This window comes from Staurois parvus, unplaced genomic scaffold, assembly GCF_062004578.1.
Source record: "Staurois parvus isolate SC_StPar_1 unplaced genomic scaffold, SC_StPar_1.0 ptg000073l, whole genome shotgun sequence".
Taxonomy (NCBI): domain Eukaryota; kingdom Metazoa; phylum Chordata; class Amphibia; order Anura; family Ranidae; genus Staurois; species Staurois parvus.
This window is the reverse complement of record NW_028317869.1, coordinates 1,128,385-1,145,345: the sequence shown is the minus strand read 5'-3', so window position 1 is coordinate 1,145,345 and position 16,961 is coordinate 1,128,385. Positions and strand designations below refer to the sequence as shown.

Below are 16,961 nucleotides of genomic sequence, written 5' to 3'. Positions count from 1 at the left end.
AGCAGAGCCGGTAATCAGCTTTCCACAGAGGGGACATGTACACTGATCATCAGGGCACTGATGACCAGTGTGCCCTGATTATCAGTGTAGCCCCAGCAATGCCACCTGTCAGTGCTCATCAGTGCCTCGTGCCAGTGCCCATCAGTGCCACATATCAGTGCCTACCAGTGCACATCAATGCCACATATCAGTGCCCATCTGAGCTGCCCCTCAGTGTCACCCATCAGTGCCAGTCAGTGCCACCTATCAATGCCAATCAGTGCCAGTCAGTGCCGCCTATCAGTGCCACCTATCAGTGCTGCCTACCGGTGTCATATATCAGTGCCATGTGTCAGTGCTGCCTTTCAGTGCCAGTCAGTGATGCCTGTCAGTGTCCATCAGTGCCACCTATCAGTGACTCCTCATCAGTGCCCATCACTGCCACCTATCAGTGTCCATCAGTGCAACCTATCAGTGTCCATCAGTGCAGCCTCATTAGCGCACATCAGTGAAGGAGAAAAATCACTTATTTACAAAAACAATTTTTCAAAATTTTCAGTGGTTTTTGGTTTGTTTAAAAAAAAAAAAAATCCCCGAGGTGATTAAATACCACCAAAAGAAATCTCTATCTGTCACAAAAAAATGCTAAAACTTTCATATGGGTACAATGTTGTATGACCGCGCAATTTTCATTCAAAGTGTAAGAGAACTGGAAATTTGCCTGGACAGGAGGTATAAGTGCCCTGTAGGCGAGGGGTTAAAGAGATAGATATATTTTTCCAAATCCACATCTTTCCACAGTGTACAGGTTTCTATTCAGTTTGTCCTCACGTTTACAGTTGCTTGGGCATCCCATATACTCCTAGACCCCATCCAAGTTCTTAACTCCTCAAAAATACTACAAAAACAAGCTCAAGGACTGTATTACTGACTCCATGTGTGAAGATGTGGACAAATGCATGTTGCCAGGCTGTGCAAATCTTAAGGGGGACCCAAAACTCAGTGGCCCCTAAGAGGGTAGTGCTACATACTGTATAGATTCTGTTATGTATCCTTGAAAATGGTAAAAGACCCAGTTAATGGCTCGACACACATACATTGCAAAGTGCACATTTTATGGAAAAACCTACATTATACAAAAAACCAAATGTCCCAAAATAAAACCATAATTGGCAAATTATTAAAGAACGCTCCCCATAGCACTGAAGGAAAAATACTGATAGGAGAACAATGGAGGCGCCACTGAGTGTAGTATCAGTGTATGGGTTATTCAGCAATGGAGGCACCACTGAGTGTAGTATCAGTGTATGGGTTATTCAGCAATGGAGGCGCCACTGAGTGTAGTATCAGTGTATGGGTTATTCAGCAATGGAGGCACCACTGAGTGTAATATCAGTGTATGGGTTATTCAGCAATGGAGGCACCACTGAGTGTAGTATCAGTGTATGGGTTATTCAGCAATGGAGGCGCCACTGAGTGTAGTATCAGTGTATGGGTTATTCAGCAATGGAGGCGCCACTGAGTGTAGTATCAGGGTATGGGTTATTCAGCAATGGAGGCGTCACTGAGTGTAGTATCAGTGTATGGGTTATTCAGCAATGGAGGCGCCACTGAGTGTAGTATCAGTGTATGGGTTATTCAGCAATGGAGGCGCCACTGAGTGTAGTATCAGGGTATGGGTTATTCAGCAATGGAGGCACCACTGAGTGTAGTATCAGGGTATGGGTTATTCAGCAATGGAGGCACCACTGAGTGTAGTATCAGGGTATGGGTTATTCAGCAATGGAGGCGCCACTGAGTGTGGTATCAGGGTATGGGTTATTCAGCAATGGAGGCACCACTGAGTGTAGTATCAGTGTATGGGTTATTCAGCAATGGAGGCACCACTGAGTGTAGTATCAGGGTATGGGTTATTCAGCAATGGAGGCGCCATTGAGTGTAGTATCAGTGTATGGGTTATTCAGCAATGGAGGCGCCACTGAGTGTAGTATCAGGGTATGGGTTATTCAGCAATGGAGGCACCACTGAGTGTAGTATCAGGGTATGGGTTATTCAGCAATGGAGGCGCCACTGAGTGTGGTATCAGTGTATGGGTTATTCAGCAATGGAGGCACCACTGAGTGTAATATCAGGGTATGGGTTATTCAGCAATGGAGGCACCACTGAGTGTAGTATCAGTGTATGGGTTATTCAGCAATGGAGGCGCCACTGAGTGTGGTATCAGTGTATGGGTTATTCAGCAATGGAGGCACCACTGAGTGTAGTATCAGTGTATGGGTTATTCAGCAATGGAGGCGCCACTGAGGGTAGTATCAGTGTATGGGTTATTCAGCAATGGAGGCACCACTGAGTGTAGTATCAGTGTATGGGTTATTCAGCAATGGAGGCGCCACTGAGGGTAGTATCAGTGTATGGGTTATTCAGCAATGGAGGCACCACTGAGTGTAGTATCAGTGTATGGGTTATTCAGCAATGGAGGCACCACTGAGTGTAGTATCAGGGTATGGGTTATTCAGCAATGGAGGCACCACTGAGTGTAGTATCAGGGTATGGGTTATTCAGCAATGGAGGCGCCACTGAGTGTAGTATCAGGGTATGGGTTATTCAGCAATGGAGGCACCACTGAGTGTAGTATCAGGGTATGGGTTATTCAGCAATGGAGGCACCACTGAGTGTAGTATCAGTGTATGGGTTATTCAGCAATGGAGGCACCACTGAGTGTAGTATCAGTGTATGGGTTATTCAGCAATGGAGGCACCACTGAGTGTAGTATCAGTGTATGGGTTATTCAACAATGGAGGCACCACTGAGTGTAGTATCAGTGTATGGGTTATTCAGCAATGGAGGCACCACTGAGTGTAGTATCAGGGTATGGGTTATTCAGCAAAGGTAAGTAACACACAAGAGAGTAGAAATGTGATTTCTTGTCATCAATATTACACAGGTACAGTGCAGCCCAAAGATCCAGGAATGGAGTCCTTCTACGGATGGTGAGGAACGCCGTCACCGCAGTCCCTACATGGGAATAATGACCAGAAGTGAAGGAACCAGCTCACTTATTTGCTGGTTAATCTACACAGTTGGGAGAACTTTATATAATGATTTAATTATTATCATGTCATGTAACAACTGAGACTTCTAGACCTTCCTGAGAGCCCTCTAAGGATATATTGGGTGCAGGTTATTTTGATCATGTGTGGATTTGTTACCTTTATCTAATGTCTGACATGGACTCTGAATGGTCGCTTAGCCACAAAATGGATGGACTCTGGGATATCTATATGGAGGAGGAGATCTTTTCATAGAATATGAAATAGGAATACACACACACACGCACACACACACATACACTCAGTTTCAGCTGCTTTGGTGTTAATGAAACTAACAATAGGTGCACTAGAAACAGGAATGGTTTTACAGGTGGAGGTCACTGACATTTTTTCCCTCCTCATCTTTTCTGACTGTTCTTCACTAGTTTTGTATTTGTCTAGGGTCAGTGTCACTACAGGTAGCATGAGGCCATACCTGGACCCTACAGAGGTTGTACAGGCAGTCCAGCTCCTCCAGGATGACACATCAATATGTGCCATTGCCAGAAGGTTTGCTGTGTCTCCCAGCACAGTCTCAAGAGCATGGAGGAGATTCCAGGAGACAGGGTTGTTCTTATTGGTCCTGGTACAATGCTGGTGATTGCTCTTGTGGGCCCTGGCACAATTATTGGGGTTGTTCTTATTGGTCCTGGCACAATGCTGGTGATTGCTCTTGTTGGCCCTGGCACAATGCTGGGGGTTGCTCTTGTGGGCTCTGGCACAATGCTATGGGTTGCTCTTGCGGGGTCTGGCACAATGCTGGGGGTTGCTCTTGTGGGCTCTGGCATAATGCTGGGGGTTGCTCTTGTTGGCCCTGGCACAATGCTGGTGGTTTCTCTTGTGGGCTTTGGCACAATGCTGGGGTTGCTCTTGTTGGCTCTGGCACAATGCTGGTGGTTGCTCTTGTGGGCTCTGGCATAATGCTGGGGGTTGCTCTTGTTGGCCCTGGCACAATGCTGGTGGTTGCTCTTGTTGGCTCTGGCACAATGCTGGTGGTTGCTCTTGCGGGCTCTGGCACAATGCTGGGGGTTGCTCTTGTTGGCTCTGGCACAATGCTGGAGGTTGCTCTTGTTGGCCCCGGCAAACTGATGTGGTTATTGTGGCCCTGACATTTGCTGGGGTAATTTAGTAATGCTACCACTGACACCAACAATGGGGCTTATTTTACTCCCACAATCTATTCAGTGTACCCCAAGGACAATCTCTTCAGTGTACCCCAAGGACAATCTCTTCAGTGTACCCCAAGGACAATCTCTTAAGTGTACCCCAAGGACAATCTGTTCAGTGTACCCCAAGGACAATCTCTTCAGTGTACCCCAATGACAATCTCTTCAGTATACCCCAAGGACAATCTCTTCAGTGTACCCCAAGGACAATCTCTTCAGTGTACCCCAGGAACAATCTCTTCAGTGTACCCCAGAGACAATCTCTTCAGTGTACCCCAAGGACAATCTCTTCAGTGTACCCCAAGGACAATCTCTTCAGTGTACCCCAAGGAAAATCTCTTCAGTGTGCCCCAAGGACAATCTCTTCAGTGTACCCCAAGGTCCTATTCCGCCTCTACCATAGCAATACACCAGAAGGGAAGCAACACGCAGTTTACTGACTATGGCCACTTTTTCAGTCATGTCCACAAGCATGTATAGGAAGCGTGCTATGCCAGCCAAATGTTTTCTTGCTAATACCTTACAAAGCAGTGGGCAGCAGCATGCATAGGGCACCACATTTCTCTTTTCAGTTCCTTCAAGGCGTTGCTCTTCATCCCATCAATATTAGGGATGCTTTAGACAACTGCCCTCGGCACTCACCTAACAATATTCAAGAGGGACCGTCTTCTCATTGCACTGTGAATGGTTTCTACATAACATTGCTTTGTTCATTTCTGACTAAGCCTTTCCATGTATTCTCCAAGCACCAGCATAGCACCCCCCAAAAGATGCCTGGAGCCCCCCTCACTATGCACGAGGCTCTATGCTGCAGGAACCAACTTACATCTCCTGATCTGGAAATTCCACAACAACCTGCCAAGCCCTTTCCATTGTCAGCAATGTTTACCTGTAAAGTGAGCCCCTCCCCCCTTCACCAATCAAACATTTATCCCAAAGGACTATTTCCTCCTATATTCTGTTCACTACACACCCCGAGAGTGAAAAGTGTGACCACGAGAGCTTCCCCACCACAAATCGTCATCTACAGAGATACTTCTAGAGATAAGGAGACTGAAAACCACAAACATTCTTCAGGTAATACTGTTCTTTGCTGCACGTATACAGTTATATATACATATACCAGAGCGCTGTACAGAGAACACTGAGCCAGAGGAGCTTACACTCTAATGTCCCCTCCCCTACAGTCCCATCAGTCTCTGCACCAAAGGAGCTTATACTCTAATGTCCCCTCCCCTAGAGTCACATCAGTCTCTGTACAGAGGAGCTTACACTCTAATGTCCCCTCCCCCACAGTCACATCAGTCTCTGTACCAGAGGAGCTTACACTCTAATGTCCCCTCCCCCACAGTCCCATCAGTCTCTGTACAGAGGAGCTTACACTCTAATGTCCCCTCCCCCACATTCACATAATATTAATATTATCAGAGGCAGCTCTCTAATTAGCCAAATGAGGCAGTTGCCTAAGACCTCGCACTCCTGGGGGCTTTGCAGCCGCCTAATTTTCTTAACCAGGGGCCGACTGGCCGGGGTCATTAGGGGGCCTAATTCCCTGCATCCCGCAGACCTGAGCTGGAGTCACCTCTCATTCACCTCCCAGGAGCTCACTACTCTGGGTCACCTGAGCCTTCACAGCATGGAGGGGCCAGCACCAGCGCTGTCCCCATCACACACTGAGTGTCTGGAAGAGGAATCTCAAACCTTTGTGTGCTGCTTCATTCCTTGTGCATTCTCCACCTCCCCTCTCCCTAACCCACATGCTTGGTCTGCTGCCATGCTGGAAGAATTATAGCCGGGGTGAAGGGGGCTGAGGGGAACATAAAGGAGTGCTCAGGAGGGACAGGGGAGGGGGGGCTGTTCACCTGTTTGTGTTTGTACATGTCCACTGCCTGTGTGCTACACCAAGACCGGGACAACACTGCCCGTGTGTGCGCTACACCAAGACTGGGACAGCACTGCCCGTGTGCGCTACACCAAGACTGGGACAACACTGCCCGTGTGTGCTACACCAAGACTGGGACAACACTGCCCGTGTGCGCTACACCAAGACTGGGACAACACTGCCCGTGTGTGTGCTACACCAAGACTGGGACAGCACTGCCCGTGTGTGCTACACCAAGACTGGGACAGCACTGCCCATGTGTGCGCTACACCAAGACTGGGACAACACTGCCCGTGTGTGCGCTACACCAAGACTGGGACAGCACTGCCCGTGTGTGCTACACCAAGACCGGGACAACACTGCCCATGTGTGTGTGCTACACCAAGACCGAGACAACACTGCCCGTGTGTGTGTGCTACACCAAGACCGAGACAACACTGCCCGTGTGTGTGTGCTACCCCAAGACTGGGACAACACTGCCCGTGTGTGCTACACCAAGACCGGGACAACACTGTCCCTGTGTGTGTGCTACACCAACACCGGAACAACACTGCCCATGTGTGCGCAACACCAACACAGGGACAACACTGCCCATGTGTGTGTGCTACATCAAGACTGGGACAACACTGCCCGTGTGTGCGCTACACCAAGACCGAGACAACACTGCCCGTGTGTGTGCTACACCAACACTGGGACAACACTGCCCGTGTGTGCGCTACACCAAGACTGGGACAGCACTGCCCGTGTGTGCTACACCAAGACTGGGACAGCACTGCCCATGTGTGCGCTACACCAAGACTGGGACAGCACTGCCTGTGTGTGCGCTACACCAAGACTGGGACAACACTGCCCGTGTGTGCGCTACACCAAGACTGGGACAACACTGCCCGTGTGTGCGCTACACCAAGACTGGGACAGCACTGCCCATGTGTGCGCTACACCAAGACTGGGACAGCACTGCCCGTGTGTGCTACACCAAGACCGGGACAACACTGCCCATGTGTGCATAACACCAAGACTGGGACAACACTGCCCGTGTGTGTGTGCTACACCAAGACCGAGACAACACTGCCCGTGTGTGTGTGCTACACCAAGACTGGGACAACATTGCCCGTGTGTGTGTGCTAAACCAAGACCGGGACAACACTGCCCATGTGTGCATAACACCAAGACCGGGACAACACTGCCCGTGTGTGCGCTACACCAAGACCGAGACAACACTGCCCGTGTGTGTGCTACACCAACACTGGGACAACACTGCCCGTGTGTGTGTGCTACACCAAGACCGGGACAACACTGCCCATGTGTGCGCAACACCAACACAGGGACAACACTGCCCGTGTGTGCGCTACACCAAGACCGAGACAACACTGCCCGTGTGTGTGCTACACCAACACTGGGACAACACTGCCCGTGTGTGCGCTACACCAAGACTGGGACAGCACTGCCCGTGTGTGTGCTACACCAAGACCGGGACAACACTGCCCATGTGTGCTACACCAAGACCGGGACAACACTGCCCATGTGTGCTACACCAAGACTGGGACAGCACTGCCCGTGTGTGTGCTACACCAAGACTGGGACAACACTGCCCATGTGTGTGCTACACAAAGACCGGGACAGCACTGCCCGTGTGTGTGCTACACCAATACCGGGACAACACTGCCCATGTGTGTGTGCTACACCAAGACCGGGACAACACTATCCGTGTGTGTGCTACGCCAACACCGGGACAGCACTGCCCATGTGTGTGCTACACCAAGACCGGGACAACACTGCCCATGTGTATGTGCTACACCAAGACCGGGATAACACTACCCGTGTGTGTGCTACACCAAGACCGGGACAACACTGCCCGTGTGTGCGCTACACCAAGACCGGGAAAGCACTGTCCGTGTGTGCGCTACACGAAGACCGGGACAGCACTGCCCGTGTGTGTGTGCTACACCAAGACCAGGATAACACTGCCCGTGTGTGCGCTACACCAAGACTGGGACAGCACTGCCCGTGTGTGCGCTACACCAAGACTGGGACAGCACTGCCCGTGTGTGTGCTACACCAAGACCGGGACAACACTGCCCGTGTGTGCGCTACACCAAGACCGGGACAATACTGCCCGTGTGTGTGCTACACCAAGACCGGGACAACACTGCCCGTGTGTGTGTTCTACACCAAGACCGGGACAACACTGCCCGTGTGTGTGCTACACCAAGACCGGGACAATACTGCCCGTGTGCGCTACACAAAGACCGGGACAACACTGCCCGTGTGTGCGCTACACCAAGACCGGGACAACACTGCCCGTGTGTGTGTGCTACACCAAGACCGGGACAACACTGCCCGTGTGTGCGCTACACCAAGACCGGGACAATACTGCCCGTGTGTGTGCTACACCAAGACCGGGACAACACTGCCCGTGTGTGCGCTACACCAAGACCGGGACAATACTGCCCGTGTGTGTGCTACACCAAGACTGGGACAGCACTGCCCGTGTGTGCGCTACACCAAGACTTTGACAGCACTGCCCGTGTATGCGCTACACCAAGACTGGGACAGCACTGCCCGTGTGTGTGCTACACCAAGACCGGGACAACACTGCCCCTGTGTGTGTGTGCTACACCTAGACCGGGACAACACTGCCCATGTGTGTGCTACACCAAGACTTTGACAGCACTGCCCGTGTATGCGCTACACCAAGACTGGGACAGCACTGCCCGTGTGTGTGCTACACCTAGACCGGGACAACACTGCCCATGTGTGCGCTACACCAAGACCGGGACAACACTGCCCGTGTGTGTGCTACACCTAGACCGGGACAACACTGCCCGTGTGTGTGCTACACCTAGACCGGGACAACACTGCCCGTGTGTGTGCTACACCAAGACCGGGACAACACTGCCCGTGTGTGCTACACCAAGACCGGGACAACACTGCCCATGTGTGTGCTACACCAAGACCGAGACAACACTGCCCTTGTGTGTGCTACACCAAGACCGGGACAATACTGCCCGTGTTTGTGCTACACCAAGACCGGGACAATACTGCCCGTGTGTGTGCTACACCAAGACCGGGAAAACACTGCCCGTGTGTGCGCTACACCAAGACCGGGACAATACTGCCCGTGTGTGTGCTACACCAAGACCGGGACAGCACTGCCCATGTGTGCTACACCAAGACTGGGACAGCACTGCCCGTGTGTGTGCTACACCAATACCGGGACAACACTGCCCATGTGTGTGTGCTACACCAATACCGGGACAACACTGCCCATGTGTGCGCTACACCAAGACCGGGACAACACTGCCCATGTGTGTGCTACACCTAGACCGGGACAACACTGCCCGTGTGTGTGCTACACCTAGACCGGGACAACACTGCCCGTGTGTGTGCTACACCAAGACCGGGACAACACTGCCCGTGTGTGCGCTACACCAAGACCGGGACAACACTGCCCGTGTGTGTGTGCTACACCAAGACCGGGACAACACTGCCCGTGTGTGCGCTACACCAAGACCGGGACAATACTGCCCGTGTGTGTGCTACACCAAGACCGGGACAACACTGCCCGTGTGTGCGCTACACCAAGACCGGGACAATACTGCCCGTGTGTGTGCTACACCAAGACTGGGACAGCACTGCCCGTGTGTGCGCTACACCAAGACTTTGACAGCACTGCCCGTGTATGCGCTACACCAAGACTGGGACAGCACTGCCCGTGTGTGTGCTACACCAAGACCGGGACAACACTGCCCCTGTGTGTGTGTGCTACACCTAGACCGGGACAACACTGCCCATGTGTGTGCTACACCAAGACTTTGACAGCACTGCCCGTGTATGCGCTACACCAAGACTGGGACAGCACTGCCCGTGTGTGTGCTACACCTAGACCGGGACAACACTGCCCATGTGTGCGCTACACCAAGACCGGGACAACACTGCCCGTGTGTGTGCTACACCTAGACCGGGACAACACTGCCCGTGTGTGTGCTACACCTAGACCGGGACAACACTGCCCGTGTGTGTGCTACACCAAGACCGGGACAACACTGCCCGTGTGTGCTACACCAAGACCGGGACAACACTGCCCATGTGTGTGCTACACCAAGACCGAGACAACACTGCCCTTGTGTGTGCTACACCAAGACCGGGACAATACTGCCCGTGTTTGTGCTACACCAAGACCGGGACAATACTGCCCGTGTGTGTGCTACACCAAGACCGGGAAAACACTGCCCGTGTGTGCGCTACACCAAGACCGGGACAATACTGCCCGTGTGTGTGCTACACCAAGACCGGGACAGCACTGCCCATGTGTGCTACACCAAGACTGGGACAGCACTGCCCGTGTGTGTGCTACACCAATACCGGGACAACACTGCCCATGTGTGTGTGCTACACCAATACCGGGACAACACTGCCCATGTGTGCGCTACACCAAGACCGGGACAACACTGCCCATGTGTGTGCTACACCTAGACCGGGACAACACTGCCCGTGTGTGTGCTACACCTAGACCGGGACAACACTGCCCGTGTGTGTGCTACACCAAGACCGGGACAACACTGCCCGTGTGTGTGCTACACCAAGACCGGGACAACACTGCCCGTGTGTGTGCTACACCAAGACCGAGACAACACTGCCCTTGTGTGTGCTACACCAAGACCGGGACAATACTGCCCGTGTGTGTGCTACACCAAGACCGGGACAATACTGCCCGTGTGTGTGCTACACCAAGACCGGGAAAACACTGCCCGTGTGTGCGCTACACCAAGACCGGGACAATACTGCCCGTGTGTGTGCTACACCAAGACCGGGACAGCACTGCCCATGTGTGCTACACCAAGACTGGGACAGCACTGCCCGTGTGTGTGCTACACCAATACCGGGACAACACTGCCCGTGTGTGTGCTACACCTAGACCGGGACAACACTGCCCGTGTGTGTGCTACACCTAGACCGGGACAACACTGCCCGTGTGTGTGCTACACCTAGACCGGGACAACACTGCCCGTGTGTGTGCTACACCTAGACCGGGACAACACTGCCCGTGTGTGTGCTAAACCTAGACCGGGACAACACTGCCCGTGTGTGTGCTACACCTAGACCGGGACAACACTGCCCGTGTGTGTGCTACACCAAGACCGGGAAAACACTGCCCGTGTGTGTGTGCTACACCAAGACCGGGACAACACCGCCCGTGTGTGTGCTACACCAAGACCGGGAAAACACTGCCCGTGTGTGTGCTACACCAAGACCAGGACAACACTGCCCGTGTCTGTGTGCTACACCAAGACCGGGACAATACTGCCCGTGTGTGTGCTACACCAAGACCGGGACAGTACTGCCCGTGTGTGCGCTACACCAACACCGGGACAACAATGCCCATGTGTGCGCAACACCAAGACTGGGACAACACTGCCCCTGTGTGTGTGCTACACCAACACCGGGACAACACTGCCCATGTGTGCGCAACACCAACACAGGGACAACACTGCCCATGTGTGTGTGCTACACCAAGACTGGGACAACACTGCCCGTGTGTGAGCTACACCAAGACAACACTGCCTGTGTGTGCGCTACACCAACACTGGGACAACACTGCCCGTGTGTGCGCAACACCAAGACCGGGACAACACTGCCCGTGTGTGCGCAACACCAAGACTGGGACAGCACTGCCCGTGTGTGTGCTACACCAAGGCCGGGACAACACTGCCCATGTGTGCTACACCAAGACCGGGACAGCACTGCCCGTGTGTGTGCTACACCAAGACCGGGACAACACTGCCCGTGTGTGTGCTACACCAAGACCGGGACAACACTGCCCATGTGTGTGCTACACCAAAACCGGGACAGTACTGCCCGTGTGTGTGCTACACCAAGACCGGGATAATACTGCCTGTGTGTGTGTGCTACACCAAGACCGGGATAATACTGCCTGTGTGTGTGTGCTACACCAAGACCGGGACAGTACTGCCCGTGTGTGTGCTACACCAAGACCGGGATAATACTGCCTGTGTGTGTGTGCTACACCAAGACTGGGACAACACTGCCCGTGTGTGTGCTACACCAAGACCCGGACAACATTGCCCGTGTGTGTGCTACACCAAGACCAGGACAGCACTGCCTGTGTGTGTGCTACACCAAGACCGGGACAACACTGCCCGTGTGTGTGCTACACCAAGACCAGGACAACACTGCCCGTGTGTGTGCTACACCAAGACTGGGACAACACTGCCCGTGTGTGCTACACCAAGACCGGGACAACACTGCCCATGTGTGTGTGCTACACCAAGACTGGGACAACACTGCCCATGTGTGTGTGCTACACCAAGACCGGGACAACACTGCCCGTGTGTGTGCTACACCAAGACCGGGACAACACTGCTCATGTGTGTGCTACACCAAGACCGGGACAGCACTGCCCATGTGTGTGTGCGCTACACCAAGACCGGGACAGCACTGCCCGTGTGTGCTACACCAAGACCGGGACAGCACTGCCCATGTGTGTGTGTGCTACACCAAGACCGGGACAGCACTGCCCGTGTGTGCTACACCAAGACCGGGACAACACTGCCCGTGTGTGCGCTACACCAAGACTGGGACAACACTGCCCGTGTGTGTGCTACACCAAGACCGGGACAACACTGCCCGTCTAATAGACTATTATACAAGGACAAAATGACCGATCCACGGCCTCCATCCCAATATGGAGCACAAAATGTGCCACTTTGAGGACATTCTTTGTAAGGAGCTCTTCACCACATTTCCTGATAGTGTCAGGATTCTCTTTAATGATCAACCTGTCTCTGATCTCAGGATCCCTGAAAGGAGTTTCCTTGCTAAACAAAAGAGGCCAGGTTAGGTTGTAGGCAGTATGATTGCTAAGTACATCAGAATATGAAGAGAAGGAGGGGATGGGTGCTGGAGGTGAGAAAGAGGAGGAGAAGGGATTGGGGCAGGCTTTATCATATGTATATATTTCATTATAAACAGGACACTGCAGGGGATTATCTATGGCCATAGGCTGCAATAGCTGGTGGGATGGTAAGGGCTCCTCTGTATGATTAGTATATGGAATGGTGGAGGTTCATCACTGTGAGGATGGTTATATGGAATAGAGGGGGATTTGGTCAGAAGTTAAGGTACAGAGGTACAGTGATAAAAGGCCCAAAGAGCAATGTATTACCATCCATCATGTGTTCTTGGAAATCACCAGCACGCTGGAAAATTTTCATGGGAATCTAAATTTACCCAAAGTGGACACAGATAGTAACCATAAACAACACACACCTAATACTCAGGTTATTACAACCTACTTAATTATGGGCTTATGAGGAGCCTTCCTCCATACACCACTGGTCAGTACACTCGGCCATCAAAAAAACAGGCACACAGGTTATCACAGACCACACACACTGCTCTCACTAGCAGCTACAGGTTAGATAAAGCAGCCAGTATCACCTCTAAAGTTAGTATGAGCGCTCCAGTCACAGCCTCTACAGATCGTTGTGATATTCAGAGAAATCAAGGACTGTATTCATTTTATATTTGATATCTCTAGGTGGGCAGTGCACTTTGGTAATAACAGTTACAAACAACAGAAGTTAAAAAGTAAGACACACATAAACACAGGCACATGGTATAGATAATAAAAACTATTTCTTCTGCCCTGGGATTGGATAAAACACATGGAGTATACCCACTAGGATAGATGAGACCCCTCAGATATGACAATAATATGATTGCATTTCTCAATTGTAATTTTTTTAGAGATCATCGTGTATTTTTCACCCTCCTGACCTGACCACATGGATAGAAGGGACTGGTGGCTGCATCTTATATAAGTAGTACAGGTAGGATTTTGGTAATTATAGTCTTCAAACACTCATAATGTATTGGGTTATAAATTATGAATCCAAAAGTATGTGTAATTCTGTAGGTTCAGCTGTTGAGTAGACACCAAACAATGAGTCCATACACCTAGGAGAACCAGAACCATCATAAAATGATGCAAATATTGATATATTTCCTTATTTTATAATAAAGCTAACACTCTCTCTCCATCTTATAGATAGTATTCAATAGAGAGGAGGGTCTGTACAATTCTATACATCCCTCCACTGCTATCCCCTCGATGTCTGACCATAGGGAAACTACATGTCTCAGCTTCCCTCCACTGATATCCCCTGGATGTTTGACCATGGGGAACTACAAGTCACAGTATCCATCTACTAATATCTCCTATGTGTCCAGCTATGTAAACTCTCTAGCTGTGGGGAACTGCAGGTCCCAGCCTACCCTTTCTTATCCTATTCCAATTACTGGAGGGACATAATATAGAGTGGAAGGGATGGATGTTCAGACGACTCTGTGGATTCTGTACAATTCTGAGTATTACAAAATGTTGGAAATAAATTGATTGAGTAGAACAGAATTCTACTTACAATGTCCTTACACATCCAACATCTCAGTAGATCCAGATGAAGAGAGGAACCCGAATATATCACAAGATGGTAATTTAGACACCCATATCCAAGTGTTAGATGTTGGGGTTCCCTGTTATCCCCCATGTCCTCTTATTATCACCCTGAAACTTACTATGTCCCTTCTCCCAACCCTCATGTCTAATCTTATTCCCAACCCCTGGACCCTAACTGTCCCTTAAATCTTCACCTCCCTTCCCCTAGGTGACCACAAACCTGACGTATCACCTGACCTCTCTGCAGACAACTTGCTGGCTGATACTTTGGTTTTGATTAGTACCAGTCTTAGTTATGAATGGCACAGATTTGTGGAGTTGGTCTCTTCATGTACAACAGACTCATGTCTGGCCCTAAACAATATACCAATCAGATGAATGCCAGAATGAAGGTACTGATTGACACGCCTAGATATGGGTTGTAAATGACAGAAGCCCATCCAAATCTGCTATTCTCTGATTGGACAACCAGGCAGCCAATTGTTATCCACTTAAGGGAACAAAATCCTCCTTATTGTTTCCATTCATCACTCTACAAATGGGTTTATTAATGCTTGTGCTCCTTCCAGGTGATGTCATCTCAGGTAATCTCCTCGGGGACCTCTTCCTCTTCATCCTCCTCCTCACAAGGTATGACTGCTGATCCTGACAATCCTTTCCAATGTCTTTCCTCCATCTCACATCACCAGAGACTTTAGATGATAGGATGTCCTATATCTCTGTAGTCTGGACATATCCTGTAGACATCTGGCCACTCCACCCATTAGAAGAGTTCAGGAGCCTTCTTCAGTTGGGAAATTTGCAGGTAATTGGAGTTCACTCTGATCCAACACATTACTATTCAAGGGATAAGGTTTTTTTACGAACTGATAGTTTCTTTTATTTTACTATGAAACAATTATTAAACCTGATGTTAAAAAATGGTCATCCATACATATACAGTAGGATGTCTACACATGAAATATTGCTATGAGTTTGTGTAGACATATGTGTTTTGTTTTTTTTTAATTTCGTTACGAATCGAAATTCGGACAAAATTTTTGTTATTTGTAGATTCGAATGTATCCAAATATCTGAAAAACAATAGTAACAAATTACAATGAAGCCAAAATAAATTATAATGAAACAACACAATTAATTTATTTCATTTGGATGTTTGAAACATCTGAAATAACAAATGATCCAAACTGATTTGTGAACAGCTTGTTGTTACGGAGCTGCATCCTTAACAACTATGACTCCTCTACTGTCACTGGGATTCCCTGCTGACAGCATAATGTAAACAAAAGAAGAGCCGGCATTAGAAATAAAAAAAAATAACATGGGCCCCCCCTATCCTTAACAGGCCCTTATCCAAGAATGCAGGCCAGGAAAGAGGGACAAGTGAGCAGCCCCCCTCCTGAACCATACCACGCCATGTGCCCTCAACATGGGGGCTTTGGAAGAGGGGGACTCTCCCCCAAAGCATCTTGTCTCCATGTTAATGGGGACAAGGGCCTCTTCCCCACAACCCTGGACTGTGGTGGTGAGGAGCTTATTGTAATATGGAAGCCCCCTTTAACCAAACATGTCTGCTCTCCTATCCTGTCCTATTTCCTATTTTTTACCTTTTTTTGAGAGTGCTGAATGACAGGTAAACATGAGGTGGTATCATTCAGTGACACAATGAGACATGGGAAAGGATGTGTTCAGTAAACAGCAAGATTTTTTCTCTTCATTCAGGTTGGTGGTTGGCGTTCATCGTGATTGACATTGAATCTACTTCTGGGTTCTCCATTGCTCTGATTGCTACATGATAAATTGTGTGACAATCACGGAAACACCACACTGCATTCTTGTACTATTAAAAGTGAATGGCAGACAAACGTGTGCAGCACTGCAGTGTGATTTGGAATCGCAGGCAGAATCGAGCAATTCAGCCCATGATCCCAAATCATTGGATGTGAACAGGGCTTGATGAAAATGACTGCTTCTTTGAAATTCTTTTTCTCCCAATGTTACAGTTGATATTTCACACTACCTACCCTAGGCACTGACTATTGTTATACAGATCTGACGAATAGAAATATTACACTGTCGTATGTTACTATGTATAATCCCTGGTATTCATGCTGTATATCTAATGATGTACGATAACATCTCAATTACAATGTATTCTACTAATTGTTGTCTATGTGACACCTAAACCTTTATTACCTATTACCTGTAACTTGCTGGAAAAGATTACATAAAGAAAAAATGAAAATAATATTGGGGTAATAATAATTCATATGATCAGTAGCTCCATCTAGCAGTCATAAAGCCAGATCTTCCTGAATGAGGTATTTCAAGAAAATACTGTATTTTGGCCACCAAATGGAGTTGAT

General features: G+C 49.7%; 1 pseudogene; it reads left to right on the top strand.

Moving 5' to 3' along the window:
- The first annotated feature begins 3,988 nt into the window (after positions 1–3,988).
- The window catches only part of LOC149469362 (NACHT, LRR and PYD domains-containing protein 3-like), a 58,715-nt pseudogene continuing 45,742 nt past the window's right edge, over positions 3,989–16,961 (top strand).